Below are 11,301 nucleotides of genomic sequence, written 5' to 3' on the forward strand. Positions count from 1 at the left end.
AAGTTGTTTTCAGACTACCTCTGGCTCCAGTACACAGTGCAGCTAAGCTGGAGTTGCTGATCATGGCCAAGTATCTGCCTAATGTGGCCCTATGCTTAAAAGGAACCTGGCATGCTGAGAATGGCATCTGATCTGCAGCTGGATGTAATAGAGCAGGAGAAGCTGATCGGGTATACCTTTTTGTTGGAAAAGTAATTTGTATTTTATTCATTAAACACCCTGAAGTTTGTATTCATGAGTCCATTGGGCGGTTCTACTCAGTGATTAACAGCCTTCCCTATGTAATTATGCATGCAATGCGCTGTACTCGTGCCACTAGGGCCCGCCCGCTGGACTCGCGCCACTAGGGCACGGCCCGCTGGACTCGCGCCACTAGGGCCCGCTGGACTCTCGCCACTAGGGCCCGCTGGACTCTCGCCACTAGGGCCCGCTGGACTCTCGCCACTAGGGCCCGCCTGCTGGACTCGCGCCACTAGGGCACCGCCCTCTGGACTCGCACCACTAGGGCGCCGCCCGCTGGACTCGCGCCACTAGGGCCCGCCCGCTGGACTCGCGCCACTAGGGCACCGCCAGCTGCACTCGCGAAACTGGGGCACCGCCAGCTGGACTCGCGAAACTAGGGCACCGCCAGCTGGACTCGCGAAACTAGGGCACCGCCAGCAGGACTCGCGCCACTAGGGCACCGCCAGCTGGACTCGCGCCACTAGGGCACCGCCAGCAGGACTCGCGCCACTAGGGCACCGCCCGCTGGACCCGCGTCACTAGGGCACCGCCCACTGGACCCGCGCCACTAGGGCGCCGCCCACTGGACCCGCGCCACTAGGGCGCCGCCCGCTGGACTCGCGCCACTAGGGCTCCGCCCGCTGGACTCGCGCCACTAGGGCACCGCCCGCTGGACTCGCGCCACTAGGGCACCGCCCGCTGGACTCGCGCCACTAGGGCTCCGCCCGCTGGACTAGCGCCACTAGGGCTCCGCCTGCTGGACTCGCGCCACTAGGGCACCGCCCACTGGACTCGCGCCACTAGGGCACCGCCCGCTGGACTCGCGCCACTAGGGCACCGCCCGCTGGACTCGCGCCACTAGGGCACCGCCCGCTGGACTCGCGCCACTAGGGCACCGCCCACTGGACTCGCGCCACTAGGGCACCGCCCGCTGGACTCGCGCCACTAGGGCACCGCCCGCTGGACTCGCGCCACTAGGGCACCGCCCGCTGGACTCGCGCCACTAGGGCTCCGCCTGCTGGACTCGCGCCACTAGGGCACCGCCCACTGGACTCGCGCCACTAGGGCACCGCCCGCTGGACTCGCGCCACTAGGGCACCGCCCGCTGGACTCGCGCCACTAGGGCACCGCCCGCTGGACTCGCGCCACTAGGGCATCGCCCTCTGGACTCCACCTGCCACATCCTTCAGGACTATAGACGAAGCATATGACGGCAGTGTGAACATGGCCTTAACAGTGAATTTTCTATACATTATGCTGTTGGATCGCTGGCCTCTTAGTTAGGTTCTGGATTATCAGAAAAAATATCATGTCTCATTAATGCTGGATTAAAGGAAGTTCCCCATGCAGTAAATGCAGCAGAGTGGATCTTTTCTCTTTCCTATCACCTTTTAGGTAACCTGAATTTAGGTTCCTGTGATGTAACAAGCGTCATATCAGAGTGCGAGCTGTGACGATCCTCCTCCGAAGGGGCAGATTAGGGACTTGTTGCGTGCTGACGGATTTGGAGCCCATGAAAAGATACGTGACTGTGTTTAGGATTAGAAGTAACTTGCTCCGAGCATAAATCATTATTGCAGGATCTGTCTCTTAAACGATGAGCGTTTGGTACATGGGCGGGACGGATCTTGCAGTAAAGAGAGAAATATTTGTCTTAATGTCCATCTGGGATACATCAGGGATAATATCCCCACTCGCCCCTCTGTCTCCCATACATCTGACACGTTGCGGCTGATGAATCATACATGAACTCTGTAATGGACAGGGGAGGTTTTAAAGAGATACAAACCTGTTTAGGTCATAGACACTTGGAAAATAAAAAAAACTATCGGTGGCGTCTGCGTCATCTCATTGTACTCAGAATGTCGATTGGTCCCCTGACTGTTAAGAAATGTACAAATATGGCATCCAAAAAATACACCAATGACCTTGTCAGGTGGTCATAGGGCAGGGTACATACCGATTTTGCAGTAGTTTGCTTTAAGCATTCGGCTAGGGTCACATGACCATTTTTCTCTCATCCAAGAAAATTGGTGTGATCAGAGTGTGTGATCAGAGTGTTTCTTGGACAAATAGAAAAAAACTAAAATTTCTCCATTCAGTCTATTCATGAAAATTGGACTGCATTCTGATGTCATCCGAGTGCGCTCTAATTTTGGACAAGAATGGCCGAGTACAATCCGATAATCAGATGCAACTCGTGCATGCTGCGATATATCTTTTTTTTTTTCTTTGAACCAACTCAGGTCAAGAAAAAAAAATTGGACATATGCACAGCCACATAGATTGACATGGGCACGAGTGCTATCCATCAAAACGACGGATAGCACTTGCCCAGATTTTTACGGTCCTAATAGGGTGGGTTCATATAATACATTTTTTTTTGTTTGCCCAATCTACATTATTGTATCATGCTTACTAAGTATCAAAATGAGCAAACGACTTTTTAATTTCACATAAGTTCTTGAGTTGATTTTGACAAAAGTACCAAAAAATACCTAAGTTGTTTTACCAGGGCTCCGGGATACTTATTGTTTAGAGGTCCCAGGACCCCTTGAGCTGCAGAGGTGACCGTAGCGCGGCACAGATATGATCTCCATCTCTCCAGACGTTGGAGAACGTTTCAATAATCTTGTTTGATGGTTGTGTTCGGGCTCCGTATAATTCGGCGGCTGCCTCGCAGAGTCTACGCTCTGACTCCACTGTCTGTTTCAGTCCCCAGGTGCCCAACCTCGGACAAACCCTTCTAATGTTAGAACAGATGCGATGGCAACTCCAGCGCAGTGACAGCCCCGCCGAGACGTTAGATCTGGGGAGAGGAGTGGAGAACGATAAAAACAAAGTAGAATATACATGTCCTTGAGCGATCTCATCCCCCTGGAGACAGACACCTTGATGGTGCAATTAATTAACGCTCTGTGCTCATCACGCTCAAAAACTTTCGTATTTTTATTATTTTTCGTTTTATTGCTGTAGCAGAAAAGATTCTTGTATTGTATATTTTGCTTTCTACCTACCTACCTACCTTACCCTGTCCGTTCAAGCCTTTCAACTAATCCTGGAGTGTCTCTGTAAGGAGTGACCATTTGCTTGGCTTTTCTTTGGCTTTTTGCTTCATAGCTGGGATTTCACTGCTGATTCTTCTATAATGCATCATTAATAGAGGCTCCGACTCACCTGCCGCAGTCTGGGAAAGGTTGCACCTGCTAAATGTGGCATTAGGAAGGATTCTGATTAATGAAAATGTTAGTAGCCCATGGTAAACAACACCTAGCTGATTCATGGTCCCCGATGCTATCCGTCTTCCCACAGCGACTTCATGTACAAGGCAATTAAAAATTTGATAAAGATGGTGGGATATAAGGGCAATACAGCAAGAATAAAGAAGTACAAGCTAATTTTAAAGAAATGTAGAAATTAAATCACCTTTTGGGGACTTTTTTTTTTTACTTAAACGCATAGATTTGTGGCTAAAAGTTATTTTTGCCATAGGGTTTCATTAAAAATGTTGCACCTTTTGGCTTTTACAGGCTCTTTGATTCGCAGCACATTCAACTTTGATGTCATAAATCAGCTGAGAAGAGCTCAGAAAAAGACTTCAAGTTACAATCTGAATGAGTTCACTGACGTGACTCAGTGAGCTCATTCTACAGTCAGCAATAGAGAGTGTAACCCAGATGCTAAATAATTTAAATAGTGCAAATTTATTTGCCCCAAATATATGCATTTAAAAAAAAAAAAGTTGTCCCTCAAAAGCGGACAAACCCTTCAGTCAAAAATTAAAAGACAAAAACTCTTAAGGGGAATCTGCTATGTATTCTGAAAGCTCCATGATAGGGGCTGAGAGCCTGATTCCAGCGAATTGTCACTTACTGGGCTGTGTTTTTGTTTCAATACAATCAGTGTTTTATCAGCAGGAGATTATTACTAGAGGATTAAGTGACTCCTGGTCCAGCCACTCCCCCAGCACTGATTAGCAGCTTTTTGTAAATATACAGTTTGGCAGCTTTCTGTATAATCAGTGGTGTGGGCGGGGTTATACAAGGCTCAGCATTCTGAGCTCTGCTAGATCTGCAGCAGAGAAAACTGTGATTCTATCACAACTGCTGCATCCAGTAAACTAAGTGATACATCGCTGGTCTCTTTTTTTACTTTGTGGTGGGTTCTTATAAGTTTCAATTGTAAAGTGATTTCTCTTTAGTCCCTGTTCCGCAGTCTTCTTTATGCGTCATCTCCTAGAGGAAAGTAGACGTTTTATAATGATCGTAACCATATGGTTGTATCAGTACTTACAGCTGTCACCTTATTAACTGTGCTGTTTGTTGCCATGAGTTCCAAATGTTGATGCTCGGACAGATGGTGAAGATGATCTTTGTTTGGCAGTGACGATGAGGTGACCGTCAGATTCGCAGGATGGTAGAACATTCTCTGAAGGTAGCTGTCCATCATGGATTGAAGCTCTAGATCATTAGGATTTTGGGTCACATCAGTCTGTTAAGAGCTGTATTACGGTAATTATTTTTGAGCAACCTTAAAAGTTTTTGTAAGTGATTTGTACATTTCTGAACATCCCACCCCAAAAAAAAAAAAAAAACTCCCAAAACATTTTATTGGATACGGCTGGAAAAAATAAGTTGATCAGGGATTTGGGGACAATATTTTATTAAATATACTGTACAATATACTGTACAGTGAAACCTCTTTGAATGAAACTTCCATTGAAAAAGTTGTATTCTGGGAGGGTGACCATAAAGAAGACAACTAGTATGCATAATATAAGGTGAAACTAAAGAGGACCTGTAACTTGCTTAAAAAAAATAGTTAAAATACCTTGTAACAATCCCTGAGCTTCCCTGATGCTGCCGCTTGTTTCTGCTTTGCACTGTGTTGCTCTATTGCTGATATTCACATTTGTTGCTTTTGGAGCGCAGTATGTGAAATCTCTGCTTTGCAGCTCAACTTGGCATTTCTTCAGAGTCTTCTCTGGGGGCGTGCGCTTTTACCCCTTCCGGACAGTTTCTGCCAATGCGGCAGCGTCTGGGAGAGATGGGTGAAAGCTCACACCCCCAGAGAAGACTCTGAAGAAACGCCTGTTTGGACTGCATGCAGAGATTTCACATACTGCGCTCCAGAAGAAACAAATGTGAATATCTGCGCAACGTAAAATGGAAAAAAGCAACCAAATCAGAGGCACTCAGGTATTTTTATAAGGCATTGAACACAATTTCTTGAGAAAGTGACTGATCTTCTTTAAAGCCTGTACATCTAGACAAAAAAGGGGTGTCATTCTCAAATAGTTGGTCTTATAGATGGTCTTTGTATAATTTGGTCTTTGTTGAATTGCTATGTTGACTGGTAACCACCGTTTCTTGTATTTAGCAGGTGGTCCTCTGGCACTTACCTGCATCTAAGCAGATCATATCTTCATGATAGGACAATTAACTATTTCCTCTGTATTTTGTGAGGATGGGGTCACAACACCAAATTGACGCTAGAAAATAGATATTGTGCCAATTAACAGTTAACCAACCATCAGAACCAAATTCTCATACATTAAACCCAAAAGGATCCAAAATCCGGTAACCAGCAATTGCATCTCCTAGGGCTGGATAGACCTCAGGAGTTCGGGTGGTCAATTCTGCAGATATTTGTTTTTTATTTTTTTGCTGTCTCATCAGCTCCCCAGAACTGAAACTGTAAGAGCTAAAATTTTCAGTGGATCCTTCTGAATGAGAACCACTTGGTTAAATGCAGAAGATAACATGTAACGATTGCAGAAGGCAACGGAGAACATTTCCTAATCTCTGAGCTTTAAGACCAGGGTTAAACACATGTACAGTGTATTATCCTGGCAACGAGACTCGAAAAATTGGATTTGATGATCTGATCTTCATGATATGTCGTCTGTAGCTCAGAGGGTTTTGAAAAGAAAATTGTCTTTGACTCGTGCTAAGTTTGATGTGTATCTTTTGCTTGACCTGCTGTGTTACAGGTCAGACTCACAATGACATACTCAATCACATCAAAACCAGCACGGTGATAGGATGAGGTTTCGGTGAAGAATACGGCACTGAACATGTGACGTCTTAGTTCAAGCTAGACCATTAGAAGATTATGTGCTGGTGTGAGGGTTCCTTAGCTGGGTCAGAACCATAGGAACCTCTCGAGCTGGCAGGTGGGTCTTTCCTGCAATGCTTCCATTTATGCAACTTATTGGTGATGGTAACCAAATCCATATAGACCCTCTCCTTCCAAAATGCCTCCTCAACTCTATGAAGAATACATTGATTTTTTTTTTTGGTCTCCTTTTCATGGCTATGTAAGGTTTCCCTCTTATTTTGTCACATTAGATTAGCACATGCTGCATTTGCAAAAAAAAATGATAGGGGCCCAAAAAATGCACCAAAAGTTTACAAAAAAGACCACCATTTGTATTTTTTTTTTTAAATCTTCCTTTTAATGCAACGCCAACATCTGACTGCCAGGTTTTTTGATGAAAAAAAAAGCTTCTTTTAAAGGGAATCTGTTACCAGTTTCTTGTACCTAATCTGAGAACAACATGATATACATGCAGAGACCCTGATTGTATCACTTAACTAGGCTGTTGCCTCTTGTAGTTTTTGTAAAATCATTGTTTTATCAGCAGGAGAGTTTTACTAGAGGGCTACTTGGCCTGCTGACAGGTAGTTCAACTCTGTCCCCACCACTGGCTTCTTTCTGCCTATGCACAGTGTACACAGAAAGCTGACCATCAGTGGTGTGGGCAGGTTTATACAGAGCTCAGCATTCAGAGAACTGCTAGCTCTGCAAGCAGCCCAGTAAGTGATGCATCACTGAAATCAAGTTTTCTGCCCCTACATCATGCTGATCTCAGATGGGGTAGCAAAAACTTGGTGACAGATACTCTTTCAGCCCAAAATACTCATTAGGCTAACGTCAACCGAACACACTGATATTGACGGGTTTGGACGACCTTCTAATGTATATAGGCGCCCAGACAGATGATTGTTGGGGGGGGGGGGGTTAAAAGGAATCTGTCAGAAGGATTTTGCTATGCAATCTCAGAATAGTTTGATGTTTGGGGCTGAGACCTTGATTCCAGCCATGTGTCTCTTGCAGGGCTTTTTGCTTTCATTTTGATACAATCACAGTTTTCTCTGCTGCAGATATTGCAGTGCTTAGAATGCTGAGCCCTGTATAACCCCGCCCACACCATCGATTGGCAGCTTTCTGTGTACACTGTTCATTAACAAAAAGCTGCTAATCAGGGGCGGGGTTATACAAAGCAGTTGACTAGGATGTACCAGACACCTAGTCCTCTAGTGATGACCTGCTGAAAAAACACTGATTTTGTTGATACTCCTCCAAGCAGCCCAGTAAGTGAAACATCGCTGGACTCAGGCGATCAGTCTCTACATCATGCTACTCTCAGCTCTCAGATTATACAGCAAAAACTTGCTGACAGATTCCCTTTAAGGAGCCATCATGCCAGGTTTTGGATTGCTGATCCTTTTGTTCTCCCTGAGATAAGCCGCTGCCAGAGATTTCTGGCAGTGGCTCTCTCACAGAGATCACAGGAATGCTCGGAAGTAAACGCTTCTGTGTATAGAAATGTGCGGCGAGATAGCCGATGCTTAGGCCGTCAGCCATTTCGAATACATTGGGGGCTTTAACATGGCCTGGTGGGTAAGGCATGGATATGGAGACATTCTTGATCACAGCTGCTAACCTTATCGGCTCACTTGTAGGTGGTTTCAAAACTACAAATCCCAGCACACCGCGGCAGTGTCCGCAGCTTCACAACAGCTGGATTGTTGTAGTCATGCACACCTGTGAATGTAGACAAATTCCTCTATAGACGCCTTATTGTGCTGTAACAAAGCTTGGCATCGAGCAGAGGAGTTAAGAGCTGTAATGTCGCCCGCAGCAGGTTCTGTGAGCAGTAGAACAATGTGTACATTGTCACCCCCATGTGTAGCATCGGCACTGATTTACCGGGCAGAAAAGGTGACTTTGTTTGGACATGAGAACGCTCGGATAGGCAGCTGAGTGTGCGCAGATGAGTCAGAGGTGTGATGTCAGGGGTCGTCACCAAGGAATCTTACGAGATCGGGAGCAGCAGTCTATTTTGAAGATTGATGGGTTACCTGCTTCTTAGAATAGGAGAGACCCCATTGTCAATGAACACAAAACATCAGGTGTCCTAGATTGTAGGACAATGATCTCAAATCCGTAGCTCTTCGACTGTTGAGAGATGAAAGCATTTTCCGACAGCCAAAGCCTTTGAACCAATGTTGGAGGTACCATATTAGTAATATATTTGCGATTTCAGGTCTCTATTTGTTGTGGTGCTGAGATACTTGGGTTCATTTTGGGACACCATACATAAACGAGTCTTCTGTCTATTGCTTCGTCTTGATTGTTAGTTCCCTCCCAGAAACCATAATTGGCTAAAAAAAAGGAGAAATTCTTGTTGGCTAATCCAGTAATTACTTTTGTGAGTATTAATGGGTTGTGAGTGGCTGCGCCAGTTTGCAGGTTCAGTCTGGAGTCAGGACAGTCCTGAAGATTCTTGTAAGGTGTTGGTTGTCTACCACAGCTTGGATATGGCTGGTTAGAAAAATATTTGACCTTCACAGCAATTTTCTCAATGTAAACCAGGAGATTTAATAAAAAAAATAATAAAATTGAGCACCTATTTAACTATAATTCTGTCACGTCTTGGAAAGTCTTTTTGTTTTTTTTGCTATGTGGTATGAAGCTTTTTAGATGCCACCTCTCTCCGTAGACTGTCGTGTTATGAGATGCTCTTGTACTGATGTGCACCGTAATGTTTAGGTTTGTCATGCCTTTTTTTATTTGGGTCACTGTATTCCAGTGGAAGTGGACTGTAGTGAATAATACGAAGATCTGTGTACCTGGAGCTATGTGACATCTGGTCTTGGGTGACAATAGGTTGGGTTGGGTATGGTCAAAAAGGACATTGCTGAAAAGATCCATTTGTGTTCCATATTGTGTTTCCTATCGGTCATTTCTGAAATAGGAGCCAATTGTGATCATCACCAAAAGTATGGAGTTTCACTTCAGTTTGGCCAGAAATGTGCAGCTCTTTGACCTTTGAAGACATCCAAGTGATCTTCTCCTTAAGTTATTTGCTGAATAGGTGAAGGCAACATCCTTAGAATTGTGAATATGAATATGTCGCATACGGCCAGGAGGAGGTGTCCTGTTCATATTTCCATTAGATATATCTGGGAAGTTAGCAGAGTTTCTTCCCTTTTTAAAGAGGTTTTCCACTATTAAAAAATGTGTGTCCAAAAGCTTGTATACTTCCAAAACAAGAAACGCAGATGGTGCTCATTGTCGTTGATCCCTGCTGTTCATTGTTGATCGGCTGCAATGGTAATGTCATGACAACTGAGCATATTACCTCTGCAACCAATCACTAACTTCAGCCGCTCAGACCTTCTAACTTGGCAGAGTGGCAGAGCTCAGTGATTGGTGGCAGTGGTCATGTGCACAGTAGCCATGACGTCGCCACTGCAGCTGACCAAGAAGACTGGATCAGCAGTGGAAAGCTAAATTCCCATGTACAGTGAGGAAAATAAGTATTTGATACACTGCCAATTTTGAATTTTTTCCCACCTACAAAGAATGGAGATGTCTGTAGTTTTTATCTTGGGTACACTTCACCTGTGAGAGACAGAATCTAAAAATAAAAACCAGAAAATCACATTGTATGATTTTTACATAATTAATGTGCATTTTATTGCATGAAAGAAGTATTTGATCATCTACCAACCAGCCAGTATTCTGGCTCTCACAAACCTCTTAGTTTTTCTTTAAGAAGCCTTCCTACTCTGCACTCATTACCTGTATTAATTGCACCTGTCCACACACTCAATCAATCACACTCCAACCTCTCCACCATGGGCAAAACCAAAGAGTTGTCTAAGGGGACAAAATTGGAGACCTGCACAAGGCTGGGATGGGCTACAGGACTAACTTTTATTAGACTATTATTTGGGCATGTATTTTTTTTTTTTTTATCTTGAACAGCTTTAACCCATTCCATAATTAATGATCTCATGAATCGATCCAAATGGAAATGGGTTCCTGACAATATCCCGTAATGTAGGCAACCATTACCCAAGTTCTCGATGTCCGTGTCGCTCTGACAATATGTTGGCGCTATAAACTGGTATAAATAATAGAGCGACACGAATCGAATATGTAGAACTGGTCACTACGTCATTCCCACAGTTCCCAATATATATCTATATATTTGGAGCTCTGCACATGTATGTTCTGCTCTCGCTGCTTTATGTACAGTATATACACACATTAAATTATATTTACCAGCTGCCTCCAGCTCTGGTTAAAATGTGTTTGACTCAGCACAATAGCAGCTGCAGGAGAGCGGCTGTCAGGTAGATAAATGTATTATCTGATATTGCCTCTGCGAGCTAAATGCAGGAATAAAACATGCGCCAGGCTTCCCCTAAGCTCTGTAGCATTGTCAAGTTTTGTTCCTACATTGTCTTGATAAAAAGCTCGGCTGTTCCTTTTCTAAATCGACGTGAGGAGCAGGGCAGCCATGACTGGGAGATGACACCAAGTCGGTTGCATTGTCGGATTATATTATTGTGGCGGACGGGCGGGTGAGCATTGTTTAACCCCCTCAAAATATAAGATCTGCGGTTTCTCCAGATTGTGTAAAGGACACCACGGGTATTGGACGCATTGCAGAATTAGACCGAGTTCACATTATACTTTTGGTCTCCACTTGACAAAAAATCTTCCGGTCTATGCGCTAAGCATGTCTATAGGTCTGAGGCTAAAATTGTGTTCTTATAGCCGACCAGTATATACTGGTTTCCCACAAAAGAGAAACGTATGGGAGACAGCCCCATTCCATGCGATTCCTTCTTCTGAGACCTTTCTTTAACCTTGGGCCACGCACCCAGGTATGCCTTAAATCACACATGTCAAATTCCGCCCATGAGCCAAATCTGGCCTGCGGGGTGATTTTATTTGGCCCTCAACACCAGAACCACTACCCCTATGTGGGGCCATTAT

At 44.8% G+C, this 11,301-nt stretch overlaps 1 protein-coding gene across 2 annotated transcripts in view; it reads left to right on the forward strand.

Annotated features, from left to right (window-relative positions):
- The window catches only part of TSHZ2 (teashirt zinc finger homeobox 2), a 185,099-nt gene that overhangs the window by 27,278 nt on the left and 146,520 nt on the right, over nt 1-11,301 (forward strand). The window contains exon 2 of one of the 2 annotated variants that reach the window (XM_073682742.1): nt 4,606-4,733. The exons of the other annotated variant lie outside the window; for it this stretch is intronic. The gene's annotated coding sequence lies outside the window, so the exon portion shown is untranslated. The remainder of the gene's footprint in view (nt 1-4,605; nt 4,734-11,301) is intronic. 2 annotated transcript variants of the gene reach the window in all.

This window comes from Phyllobates terribilis, unplaced genomic scaffold, assembly GCF_046119375.1.
Source record: "Phyllobates terribilis strain yellow unplaced genomic scaffold, ASM4611937v1 Scaffold_5__5_contigs__length_657084704, whole genome shotgun sequence".
NCBI lineage: Eukaryota > Metazoa > Chordata > Amphibia > Anura > Dendrobatidae > Phyllobates > Phyllobates terribilis.